We start from the raw sequence: 12894 nt of genomic DNA, 5'->3' as shown, positions 1-12894 counted from the left end.
CACACTTCGAAAAGCACCCTTTATATATTATGTACAACTGGAAAGCACCGACAATGCTTAACACAGTTCACGTTCTTGGCGTGAGATAATGCTACCACGAGCACGCCGTCGTGCCTTATAACTTGTTGCTTTACGTCTGTCGCACGACACGCAATAGAAAAGTCAGTTTGATGTGTTAAAATAAAAGGAAAATGCAACTAGTATATTAAAGATGTATGCAGGTTTCTTGTGCGTGTTGGCGCAAAACTAAATTAAAGAAATTTAATGGATCGCGTGCCAGCATGAGTACATCAGAGCGTGACAAAAAAAGGCAGGAAGACTGGGGACAAAAATGGATACCCACCAAATTTGGCGGTAAATAGCGTTCAAAATCTTGGTGTTGTCGCCACCCTAAAACGGCGTTGCATGTAGGCTCCCTATGAACCGCCGTTGAACCGCCATGTTTTGAACGTATGGGCTTCTATGGAAGCTTCGCTACCAGGTGTATTTACCTTGGAAAAAAAAACTCTCATTGGTCGTACGCTGTATGTGCGAGTGAAAGCGCGTGAGGGCGAGGGATGCGCGCTTTCACGGGGAGCGAACGCACGGCGGAGAGCAAATGCGACTTCCCAGTGGAAAGGGAGCGGTGGGCGAGGAGGGCATCGATGCATCCTAGAGTGTGCGTGCCCGCTCTCCCACTGCGGCGCATGCGCGCAGCCCTGCTGGCCTCTGCCGCCGACTCTCGCTCGCCTCTCCCCTAATAGTGTCGACAACGGCGTTTAGCCGTTCCGTCACGTAGCCAGCGTTTTGACAGCGGTTGTGTGCTGTCACACAAACAACGCGCGCAAGTGTTGTCGACGGCGGCGGCGTTTTGCCTGCGGCCGCACCGAACGCGTGCGGCGTTGGTGACGTGCTTATGAAGAACGTGCCAACCTTTGCCGTGCACCCTATGGCGGTGTACCGTAGCGACCATAAGGCCATGGTCCCTGTGGTTACTAAATAAATTAAAATCACCGGATCATATATATTTCTCATTCTTTAATACTTCCAATAACCAATTACACCGTCACATCTTAATAGTCATAATTGGAGATGCACAATTCCCTCCATAGTACAGCTTCGCTGGCCTTCCATCTCCACTCCAGTGGAAGGGCTGACATTTTTTTTATATTCTTTTACTAACACTGCGCCCACTCCCCTTATATTACCCATGGGGCCCTGAGGGTAACTGAAAATAATAGTTAAGAAATAAGAACGACGTGTGCATTCAATTCCGTTAAAATCTTTTGACCACATGGCGGCTTCGAGTCACCTACTGGCAAGTCTTTAGGATCACCTATACTGTGATTACACTGCACACAATATTGAATACAGAAAATAGTTTTGTGGTAACATCAATATTACGTAAAACGAAATACGTCTCCATGATAATTATTTGTCAGAGCTGTTAGCCTTTCGTAACAATAGCGAGCTTCGCAGAAACACTTGGACAAAATTCACGCAGGTTACCAAAGCAACTAACGGGGTTGTCTAAGATAGCTACTTTCGTTGTGCAGCCTGGGAAGACGTCGAAAAGTGAACATTTCCTTTCTCGATGACAATCGTAGTAGTAGTAGTAGTAGTAGTAGTAGTAGTAAACACTTTATTTAGGTTCTGAGAAGCTAGGCAGGGGGGCCTGCTAGCCGTTGGCTAGTCCCATGTCGGAACTGAGAGGCCGTGCCTCTCCGCTCGTTCACGGGCCCTCTGGACAGCCAGGAGTTGGGCGTCTTGTCTGGGATCTGTGATGGCCTTCGTCCAGTCTTCTTCTTGGTTAAAATCCTGTAACACAGGGCACTGCCAGAGCATGTGATTTAATGAGCAAAATTCAGTGCCACAATCTGGGCAGAATGGATCAATGAAGCTTGTTCAGAAAGCCCCTAGAGGGGTAGGACATCCGTCTGGAGCATGCGGAGTGTGCTAGATTGTGATCTGTTAAGCTTATGATGGGGGGAGGGAAAACTCTGCCTATCCCCTCTGTAATGTGATGTGATTTCGTGAAAAGTAACTAGAGGATCACTGTGGAAGAGCTCTCCCGAACTCACCCGAGACACTGTCCCATCGCGGCATATGAAACCTCGCGCACGGTCGCGGGCTATCTCATTAGGGTTCAGGTGACCCTGTAGTACGTCTGGTCCCATGTGTGCTGGGAACCAGACTATGTGATGAATAGTGTCTGAGGGGGGTCTACCGTTGATAATCCTGGCTGCCTGTTTGGCTATCAATCCCGATGCGAACGCTCTAATTGCTGCTCGGAAGTCCGTGTACACTGTAGAGCGTGTTGTGTCAAGTAATGCGAGAGCTATAGCAGCCTGTTCCGCCACGTTGACCAACGAGGTCTTGAGCGAAGCTGCCGAGAGGAGATCTCCCCTGTCATTGACTATAGCTGCGGAAAACTTGTCGGAGCTGGTGTGTCGCGCCGCGTCAACAAAGGTCTCCGTTCCGGATAAGTTCTTTAGGAAAGCCCTAGCCCTCGCCAATCTTCGATCTTTATTGTGTTGTGGGTGGGCGTTTCTTGGAAAAGGGTCTACAATAAAAGAATTCATTATTTGATTATCAAGTTGCGTGGTCTCTCCCTGATTAAAACTAGGACGGAGGCCTGCCGCATCCAACAGTCTTCTGCCTGCTTTGGAGTTTGATAATCTAATAATTTGTGCTGATCTTTGTGCTTCAATTAACTCCGAAGTGGTGTCGTGTACTCCGAACTTCATGAGTTTCTCTGTGCTCGCCGTGATTGGAATGCCGAGCACCTTTTTGACACTTTTCCGCATGAGCGTGTCTAATTTATCTTTCTCTGTTTTGGTCCAATTGAGGGCCGCGACTATGTAAATGGCTCATGACTCATGAGGAAAGCATGGTTCATGGTTCATAAATGGCTCATGAGGAAAGCATGGTGAGCCCTAAGGATTATATCCTCGCCTATGCCGCCTTTCCTGTTGCACACTCTCATAATTAATCTGAGAATGTTCTCCGTTTTCGTGGTGAGATGAGCTATAGACGTTGCGTATGCAGCCCTTCGAGTCTAATAAAAGCCCTAGGATTTTGATAGAGTCTACTCTAGGGATGGTATAACCATCTCTGGTACGAACGCTAATGGGCACCTGATCGAGTGGGGTGAGTCCCCTAGCACCTCGTCTAGCCTGTCTGTACAGCAGGAGTTCCGACTTTCCAGGCGATAGTGCCAGTCCCGTACCGTCCAGGAAAGACTCTGTAAAGTCTAGAGCCTCCTGTATAGCTTGTTCGACCATCGCCTCCGATCCTCCGGGACACCAGATTGTAATGTTGTCAGCATATAATGCATGACCAACATAAGGAATTGTTGCAAGGCTTTCCGACAATTTGCGCATTGCTATGTTTAACAGAAGTGGTGAGATAACTGCCCCTTGGGGAGTACCCCTTCTTCCGAGTGTGAAAGATTCCGACACTGATTGCTTTAACTTTATGACCGCCGTCCTGCTCTCAAGGAAGGATTCAACGAAGGAGAAGAATTCAACTCCCAAGTTCAAGGCCAATATCTCCTTAAGGATATAGTCATGTGTAATTGTATCGAAGACCTTGGATAGATCTAGTGCGAGGACCCCTTTTACATCTTTGCTTTGAGAGTCTATGACCTGTGTTTTGAGCAGGAGCATGAAATCTTGCGTGGAAAGCGAGGGCCTGAAACCCACCATATTGTACGGGAATAGCTCATTCCGCTCGATATGTCTCGATATCCTGTTATGCACTGCATGTTCCGCTACTTTGCTAATGCAAGAAGTAAAGGAGATAGGACGGAGGTTCTCCAAGCTGGGTGATTTACCTGGCTTGGGGATCGATTAGGACCATTGTGGCCTTTTTCCAACTGTCTGGTATAACACCCTCCTCCCATACCCCGTTTATCTCCTTCACTAAGGAATGAATGGCTTTGTCGTCCAAATTTCTTAAGAGTCGGTTTGTGACTCCATCGGGGCCTGGGGCAGACCTTCGTTTAGATTATGTAGCACTTCCCTGATCTCAGCTTCCGAGAAGGGAGCGTCTAGCTCTGGGGCAGGCGCGCCCTCATATCGAGGGTTGGAGGAGCTTGAGCTTTAGTCAAGTGGAAGGTATTTGTTGGCTAGTTTCTTAAATATGGAGGGTGACCATCGTGAAATAGTTTTTTAATGCGAAGCATTTCTTGGCGAACATTTGCTACTTTGACCTATCTATCTATCTATCTATCTATCTATCTATCTATCTATCTATCTATCTATCTATCTATCTATCTATCTATCTATCTATCTATCTATCTTGCTATCTATGTATCTATCTATCTATCTATCTAGCCGCCTACGACTTGATGCTCTCATGGTAGTTTCGTTAACTTGGTATGTACCAAAATTGGCGAAGAGTATATGACGAACATAAATGATATGTCATGACATGAATATCATGACATGCGTGTCATGTAGGTCATGAAACAGCCACCTACGTCTTGGTGCTCTCATGGTCGTTTCGTTAACTTGGTAGGTACCAAAATTGGCATAGTATCACAGGAGTGCATGACGAACATAAGTGATAGGTCATGACAAAAATGTCACGACATGCTTGTCATGTGGTTCATGACGATGACCGAGCGAAAAAGTTTAACAATCAAGAACCACTCAAATGTGTTCGGACGTGGGTACTAAGTGAAGGAAACACTCGACCCGCCGTGGTTGCTCAGTGGCTATGGTGTTGGGCTGCTGAGCACGAGGTCGCGGGATCGAATCCCGGCCACGGCGGCCTCATTTAGATGGGGGCGAAATGCGAAAACACTCATGTACTTAGATTTAGGTGCACGTTAAAGAACACCAGATGGTTCAAATTTCTGGAGTCCCCCACTACGGCGTGCCTCATAATCAGATTGTGGTTTTGGCACGTAAAACCCCATAATTTCATTAAATTAAGGAAACACTACAGGATGCTGGTAGAAGTAATAGACATGAGCATGACTCAGCAAAAATGACAATGACTCAGCGAAAAAAGGTTAACTCGCAAAAACCACTGTAATGGGTTCGGACGTGGGCACTAAGTGAAGGGAACACTAAAGGACGACGGTAGAAATCATACGTCATGAGCATGACTCAGCAAAATGACAATGACTCAGCGAAAAATTATAGACGCTCAAAAACCACTGGAATGGGTTCGGACATGGGCACTAAGTGAAGGGAACACTAAAGGTTGATGGTAGAAATCATAGTCATGAGCATGACTCAGAAAAAAAACGTCAATGACTCAGCGAAAAAATCATGAACACTGAAAAACACTGAAATGGGTTCGGACGTGGGTACTAAGTGAAATAAACACTAAAGGATGTTGGTAGAAGTCATAGTCATGAGTATGGATAAGGCTTTCGCCCTAAGGTCTCTTAGGTGTAGCTAAAGGGAATCCTGAGGACTCATGACATGAATGTCGTGACATGCGTGTCATGTAGGTCATGAAAGAGCTGTCTACGTCTAGTTGATCTCATGGCCGTTTCGTTAACTTGGTAGGCTCCCCGCACACTACTTCGCATAACATCGATTCCCACATGGCGTGGGATCTGCCGGCTTTTATTCTTTAAAGAACTGAAATGAGCACTCGACAAAGCAGCCTTGTCACCTATGTGGCGCCTAATTCCCACTTTCAACAACTTGTAGTCGTAGAGAACGGTACAGTCATGATGACGATGATCATTTCTGATGGCGTCCTCTTTGAAAACAGGCGGCGGCAAATAGTCACCTGACTTTCTTCAGCTAATCAGGTTTTACGGCGCCTTTGGGAGTCTTGAATTGCGCTTACCTCCATTTTATGTTCTCTCTGTTCATTAAAACCTCATTCTTTGTATTTGTTAGTACGTATTCATGTAACTCCGGCACCATCGCTTCCATGCACTTGCAGTGAAGCCGGTAATGTGACTACAGAGGCGCTCGAAAACTCTAAATGCGCGTTCTCATGGTGTCAAAAAAAAATGTTTTTCTTTCACTGCGTTCATATTTAGAGGAAGCGTGAAGCATGTTAGCTGCAATGCGCGGTCAAAGTTGGAAATCTGTGGGTTTACTAGCGGATAAATAAAAATGGCTAAATCGTTGTGTTCTGCTTCTTGAGAAGCGTTATATCAAACGCGCTTACAAAGTTTTTCCGCTTCCCTAGGATAATAAAATGTGGCAACAATTTAATATTTGCCATCTTACGTGTGACCTGTAAAGAAAGATTCAACTGTGTTGGTTAATTACAGCCTTTGCGGAAAATTACTCATACTGGCGTTTCGAAGTTTTACAAGCGTATTTTACGAACCACGATACAGGCTTGCTCAAGCTTATACTGAGAGATGTTGACATGCAAGAAAATTGGCATTTCAAGAAAAAGTTTCAAGCCAAGGTTTAAAGATATGCGTGTGTACTATAGAAGGACGGCACTAGAAACATGTTGTCAGCCGCTGTACGGAAGAAATCGTGCAATGTTTTTTTTTTTTGCATTTATTGTAGACGGAAGAAACACGTGATCTGCATCTCGGCGTAAGTTTTAGTTGCGATTTTAGTTGGATGCTCCCAAAGTTCACGCAATACGTGTCGCCAGCGATGAAAATGATGTGTCATATCCGCCTCCATGGCCATAAGTCGAGGTGACTAACACTCCCAGGATTGAAGCTTGTAAAAATACATAGCTATCCATAAATGTAGACTTAGGAACAGCTGTCGTTGCAACCCAATGGTGGAGCATCGCACGCCTAATGCGGAGTTTGTGGCTTTGTCTCCCTTCTGCTTGTGACACGCGCGATGGTTCTTGCTGACACGACTTCACACTTTCGCTTCAAGAAGTGGCACAACGCATGCGCTCGAAAAAGCATATAAATCGGTAGGGTGTTGACAGGAATAAACAGTTGGTAGTAGCGCTTGTCCTCGTCTGTTCCATGAGTATTTGTGTAATTTATTCACACTTAGTTTCCCAGTCAACGCCTTCCGTTGGTTAACTACAAACCGTCTGCCGTCACGCCGCGTTACCAGATGGTGTTCATACGGGAGCGTCAGCGGTGGTTGCTCGCTCGGCACGCTGCTGTACGCTCGGACGCGCCAGTGTATGTTTAGAAAGCAGGCGAGCACTGGAGCATGGAGCCATTAGTAGTTTAAACCCGAACGCTATAAAACTTCCCTTAGGTTGAAATGTCATGAAAGAATCAGGGCGGACTTTAAGGCCCTCAAGAGCTGAAGCGAACTGAAGATAGGGAGCGAACTGAAGAGCGAACTGATGATAGGGAGCGAAAGTGCTTAAACCGCACCACAGCTAGCGTTGAAACATTAGAGTTACACACTCGTAACCGTCCTGTGAGATTGTTAATTCTGCTAATCCTGCGCGCTTCGCACGTCCTTCGGCTTCGAATTTCTTCGCCATATATTCTGCGACAGCGAAACCGCCTGTTCGCTGGATTCCTATTCATTCACAAGTACGCGTACCAATTCGACCACCAAGAACTCCTCTAAACTAACTTTAAACAGTACATCTATGTGGTGTAAAGTGCGAGTGTTATAGCTATACCGAACGTTTGAAAATTCGAGGCGTGCTCGCGCCATCGGCGCTTCCGCCGTGCTGTCACAATATCAGCGGCGCACTTGAAACCATGCTCCGTCAAATCTCTCGTACCATATATGCTGCCGGCGCGTGCAGGGTTCGAACTACTCCAGACAGGCCTAGAGACGCGCAGCGCGTTTGGCTGCAAAAACGACTGAGCCAAGTTAACACACCCTCACGCATCGCTCAGTCGGCTCTGCAGCGGAGCCACGAAAACACGAAGGACAGCGTTCTACCTTCCGCTGCTGACATTTTAGCGTCGCGAGCGGACAAAATTTTGTTCTGCTCAGCTGTGTGCATGCCACACCCTGTGGTGGGTGCAGCGGACTGAGCTGATAGTACACTCTGAGCTACAAACGGCTGACGGTTTTCCTTGTGGCCCATATTTTGCGCCTATAACTGAGTTGCGACTACTGCAGTGCCGTAAGCGGCGCTACTTCTTGCGGCAGCGTTGTGAGACGTCAAATAACTAGCTGCTACACTGCAAAATAATTTACACTCTCAAAGGTGCAAAACGTTGTTAATCTGTCTATAACCCGCACCCTTGCAAAAAAAGTGGTCGCAGTTTCACCTGAAAGGCGAAGCATCAATTGCGATAGCAAACTTGTAGAGAGCTATACGGAGTAATGATATTAGCTTTATGAGCTGTATAAACTTGGACAAGCAGCAGCATCGGCAACACGCAGAACTATTGTCGACGCCATCGGCGCTTTGCCCGCGTTCGCTCATAATGCGTGCGGCGTTGGTGACTGTTGCCGGAGCCTGTGATATAAATAGGCACTTGGTGCCGCAGCTAAACGTCGCCTCCCTTCCCTCCCCCTCCCCCACGGCTTCTCGCGCGTCGGAAGAAGGTGCGTTTGCTCTACATATATGGTGATGTAAAGGAGAAAAGAGACGCCTACTTCTGCAGCCCTTAAGCGAGCACGGCGCGGAACGCGCGTTTGTTCTCCGCCGTGCGTTCACTCCCCGTGAAAGACGCGCCCCTCGCGCCCTTTCACTCGCACATACAGCGTTCGGCGCGCGGCGACGATTTCTTCTCCAAATGACGTCATACGGAACCTCACGGCGACGGCGACGGCGACGGCGACGCCGACGGCAGAAATCTGCTTTTGAGTGTCCATATAATTGCTATCGCAATAAAAGGGTGTAAATCACTGTAACTTCCACTCTTATACAAAGAGGGTGTAAATCTGTCTATAACCAGCAACCTTACACAAGGGTGTAAACCTGTCTATTTCTCCGCCGTACAAAAAGGGTGTAAATCTGTCTAGCTCACACCCTTACATCCAAAATGGTGTGAGTGGGTGAGTAATAAACAGTTTGACATCGTTTGCTCACTTTCAAGGGTGTAAATTATCTTCCAGTGAAAGGGGCGCTCTTTCTGCTGCGCAGCAGCAACAGCAGGCTGACTCGCGTGCTGTGTCCCACCAAGATCTCGCCTTGGGATACTTTCACAACTCCGTTTGAGGAAATTTAGCGCGTCGCTAAACCTGACTGTCGCTCTCAATGTTTTGACAGGCGAAATTGTCCGTTTTATTGCGATAGCAATTATATGGACACTCAAAAGCAGATTTCTGCCGTCGCCGTCGCCGTCGCCGTCGCCGTGAGGTTCCGTATGACGTCAATGGAGATGAAATCGTGGCCGCGCGCCGCCGAACGCTGTATGTGCGAGTGAAAGGGCGCGAGGGGCGCGTCTTTCACGGGGAGTGAACGCACGGCGGAGAACAAACGCGCGTTCTGCGCCGTGCTCGCTTAAGGGCTGCAGAAGTAGGCGTCTCTTTTCTCCTTTACAATCACCATATATGTAGAGCAAACGCGCCTTCTTCAGACGCGCGAGAGGCCGTGGGGGAGGGGGAGGGAAGGGAGGCGACGTTTAGCTGCGGTATAGTGCCTAGAATATATTCTAGGCACTATAGCTGCGGCACCAAGTGCCTATTTATATCAGAGGCTCCGGCAACAGTCACCAACGCCGCACGCATTTTGAGCTAACGCGGGCAAAACGCCGATGGCGTCGACAACAGTTCTGCGTGTTGTTGCTACCAAAGCCGCTCACCTTACTTCGTATGACATTGCTGTGTTGCTATCGCATTCATTGCTTCGCCCTTAGAGCGAAACTGTGACATTTTTTAGTTTACTGCGTTTTGTTGCAACGTTGACATGACCGACGCGTGCGTTCGTTTCCGTAAAAATTGTCTTTTGGTCACATGCGGCGAATTCGAGTCGCCCGTTGACAAATCTTTCAGATCACTTTTACTGTGAGGGCATTGCGCACAATATTGAAGATACAACCTAGCTCCACGCTGACGGCAACATTAGGTAAAAAGAAATGCGCTTCAATGGGAATTCTTCGAAGCGCTGTTAGCTTTTTGTGACTGTAACGAAGCGTCGCAACGCCTTTTACACACAATTCGCACAGAAAACCAAACCAACTAAGGGGGTCTAATGAGATAGCTAACTTTGCTTCACAGCCTGGGAAGATGTGCAATTGAACATTGCATTTGGCGGCTAACAACAAGCAACCCTACAAAATTATGTAAACTGATTCTGTCACATCATCATTTTAAACAACCATTGTGTAAACTGTATAAGTTGAACATCATATCTGACAACATCTGACAATTAGTTTCTGTGTAACTGCGCGTTTCCGTGGGTCTATGTGGTTATATATGCTAGTGAGTGTGGACTCAGACATTTCTTTTAAAACGTGCGGTGGATACCATGCTCCGTACTCAGTATATGTTATTGTCCTGGTGGAATTGAGCCGTCATTGTGAATCAGTGTTCGTATCGTCTTTTGTTGAAATAAACTTTTTCTAAACGCATGACATCTTTTTAGCGAAGCTGTTAAAGGCATTTCTGTATCGCTTATGCAGCGGCGAAAGCCAGCACGCGACGGTGTGGTCGATATAAATTTCAATGCAACACAACGTGGGTCCATAGGCGTATTTACCCGTGGGACGGGGAAGGAGGGCACTCCCCCCCGTCTTCTGGATGGACCCACATGCCCCAGTGCTTTTCTCGTAGCAGCTAACACTACTCAGAAACAGTGCAATATTGTACCACCTTCACGAACCACGCAGGTTGATCGCGTGTTAACATTTCTTCGCCGGAGTACAGCTGCCATTCACCGTTTTAACATTGACCACTTGCATTGCATTTGCATTCTGTTTCATTGCATTACATTTGCATTGACCACTTGTCGTAGACGTAGCTACGTACGACTGTATAACATGCGGATAACGTCAGAATGCGTTTATCTCCCACTGACGCCCATTTAACACCTATGCAAAACGAAACAAAAAGGCACGTCGCATATCATCATCATCATCATCATCATCATCATAATCATCATCATCATCATCATCATCATGATCAGCCTATATTTTATGTCCACTGCAGGACGAAGGCCTCTCCCTGCGATCTCCAATTACCCTTGTCTTGCGCTAGCGTATTCCAACTTGCGCCTGCAAATTTCCTAACTTCATCATCCCATCTGGTTTTCTGCCGACCTCGACTGCGCTTCCCTTCTCTTGGTATCCATTCTGTAACCCTAATGGTTCACCGGTTATCCATCCTACGCATTACATGGCCTGCCCAGCTCCATTTCTTCCGCTTAATGTCAACTCGAATATCGGCTATCCCCGTTTGTTCTCTGATCCACACCGCTCTCTTCCTGCCTCTTAACGTTAGTCCTAAGATTTTTCGTTCCATCGCTCTTTGTGTGGTCCTTAACTTGTTCTCGAGCTTCTTTGTTAACCTACAAGTTTCTGCCCCATATGTTAGCACCGGTAGAATGCAATGATTGTACACTTTTCTTTTCAACGACAGTGGTAAGCTCCCAGTCAGGATTTGGTAATGCCTGCCGTATGCACTCCAACCCAATTTTATTCTTCTGTAAATTTCTTTCTCGTGATCAGGGTCCCTGTGAGTAATTGACCTAGATAAACGTACTCCTTTACAGACTCTAGAGGCTGACTGGCGATCCTGAATTCTTGTTCCCTTGCCAGGCTATTGAACATTATCTTTGTCTTCTGCATATTCATCTTCAACCCAATTCTTAGACTTTCTCGATTAAGGTCCTCAATCATTTGTTGTAATTCGTCTCCATTGTTGCTGAATAGGACAATGTCATCTGCAAACCGAAGGTTGCTGAGATATTCGCCGTTGATTCTCACTCCTAAGCCTTCCCAGTCTAACAGCTTGAATACTTCTTCTAAGCATGCAGTGAATAGCATTGGAGAGATTGTGTCTCCTTGCCTGACCCCTTTCTTGATAGGTAACTTTCTACTTTTCTCGTGGAGAACCAAGGTAGCTGTGGAATCCTTGTAGATGTTTGCTAAGATATTCACGTATGCCTCCTGTACTCCTTGATTACGCTGCATCTATGACTGCTGGAATCTCTACTGAATCAAATGCCTTTTCATAATCTATGAAAGCCATGTAGAGAGGTTGATTGTACTCCGCAGATTTCTCGATTACCTGATTTATGACATGGATATGATCCATCGTAGAATATCCCTTCCTGAAGCCAGCCTGTTCTCTTGGTTGGCTGAAGTCAAGTGTTGCCCTGATTCTATTGGAAATTATCGGATATACTGGCCTCCAAACGGACGAAGTAGAAATCACGCCGTTCGCGCCATATACGATCGTCGTCACAGTCGTCGTCGTTTTTGCTGCTGCCGTCACACACACCTACGCTCGCGTCACACACACAATCATACTATTTACACAAACGCGTTGGTCCAACACTTTGCAGAAACCCAAGCAATGCTGGATAGCCAGCTACCTGCAAAATGCGTAACATTGATTCCCACGGTGCGTGAGACATGTGCAATTTTTCCCTAAATATTTGAAATGAGGACTTACCAAGTAACAGTGCTTAGTGCTCCCATGACTTACAGGCCCAACAAGCCTTAGTTGGACGCGCCTGGGTGGCGGCTACCGCCACTGGGGTCCCGAACTAGGGACCTCCACCCAGTATTTGTAAGGACCAGACCCTTACGGGCTGGTCCATTGCAAGCATACCTCCTGTCCCTCCACAGCCAAATACATGTTTTCACCACCACCACCACCACCACCACGTGTACCATGTACACGTCATGCTATATCCGCGTACAACTTTATATGGCAATGAAGGAAACGCTACGGGGAAGGAGCTTTTATCCATGTGTTACTGGGCCAAGTAGTCCAGCAAACGTTTGACAGCGCTTTTGGTTGCTTGGAAAGGATAAAGAATCGGCGTAGCTTCCTTGTGCGATGGATTCCCTTTTACCAAAACGATAAAAAGAAAAAAAAACAGAAATTAAGTCAGATATAACACTCCCTAGTCTATTTT

This window comes from Dermacentor silvarum, chromosome 10 (assembly GCF_013339745.2).
Source record: "Dermacentor silvarum isolate Dsil-2018 chromosome 10, BIME_Dsil_1.4, whole genome shotgun sequence".
Taxonomy (NCBI): domain Eukaryota; kingdom Metazoa; phylum Arthropoda; class Arachnida; order Ixodida; family Ixodidae; genus Dermacentor; species Dermacentor silvarum.
This window is presented reverse-complemented; position numbering follows the sequence as displayed.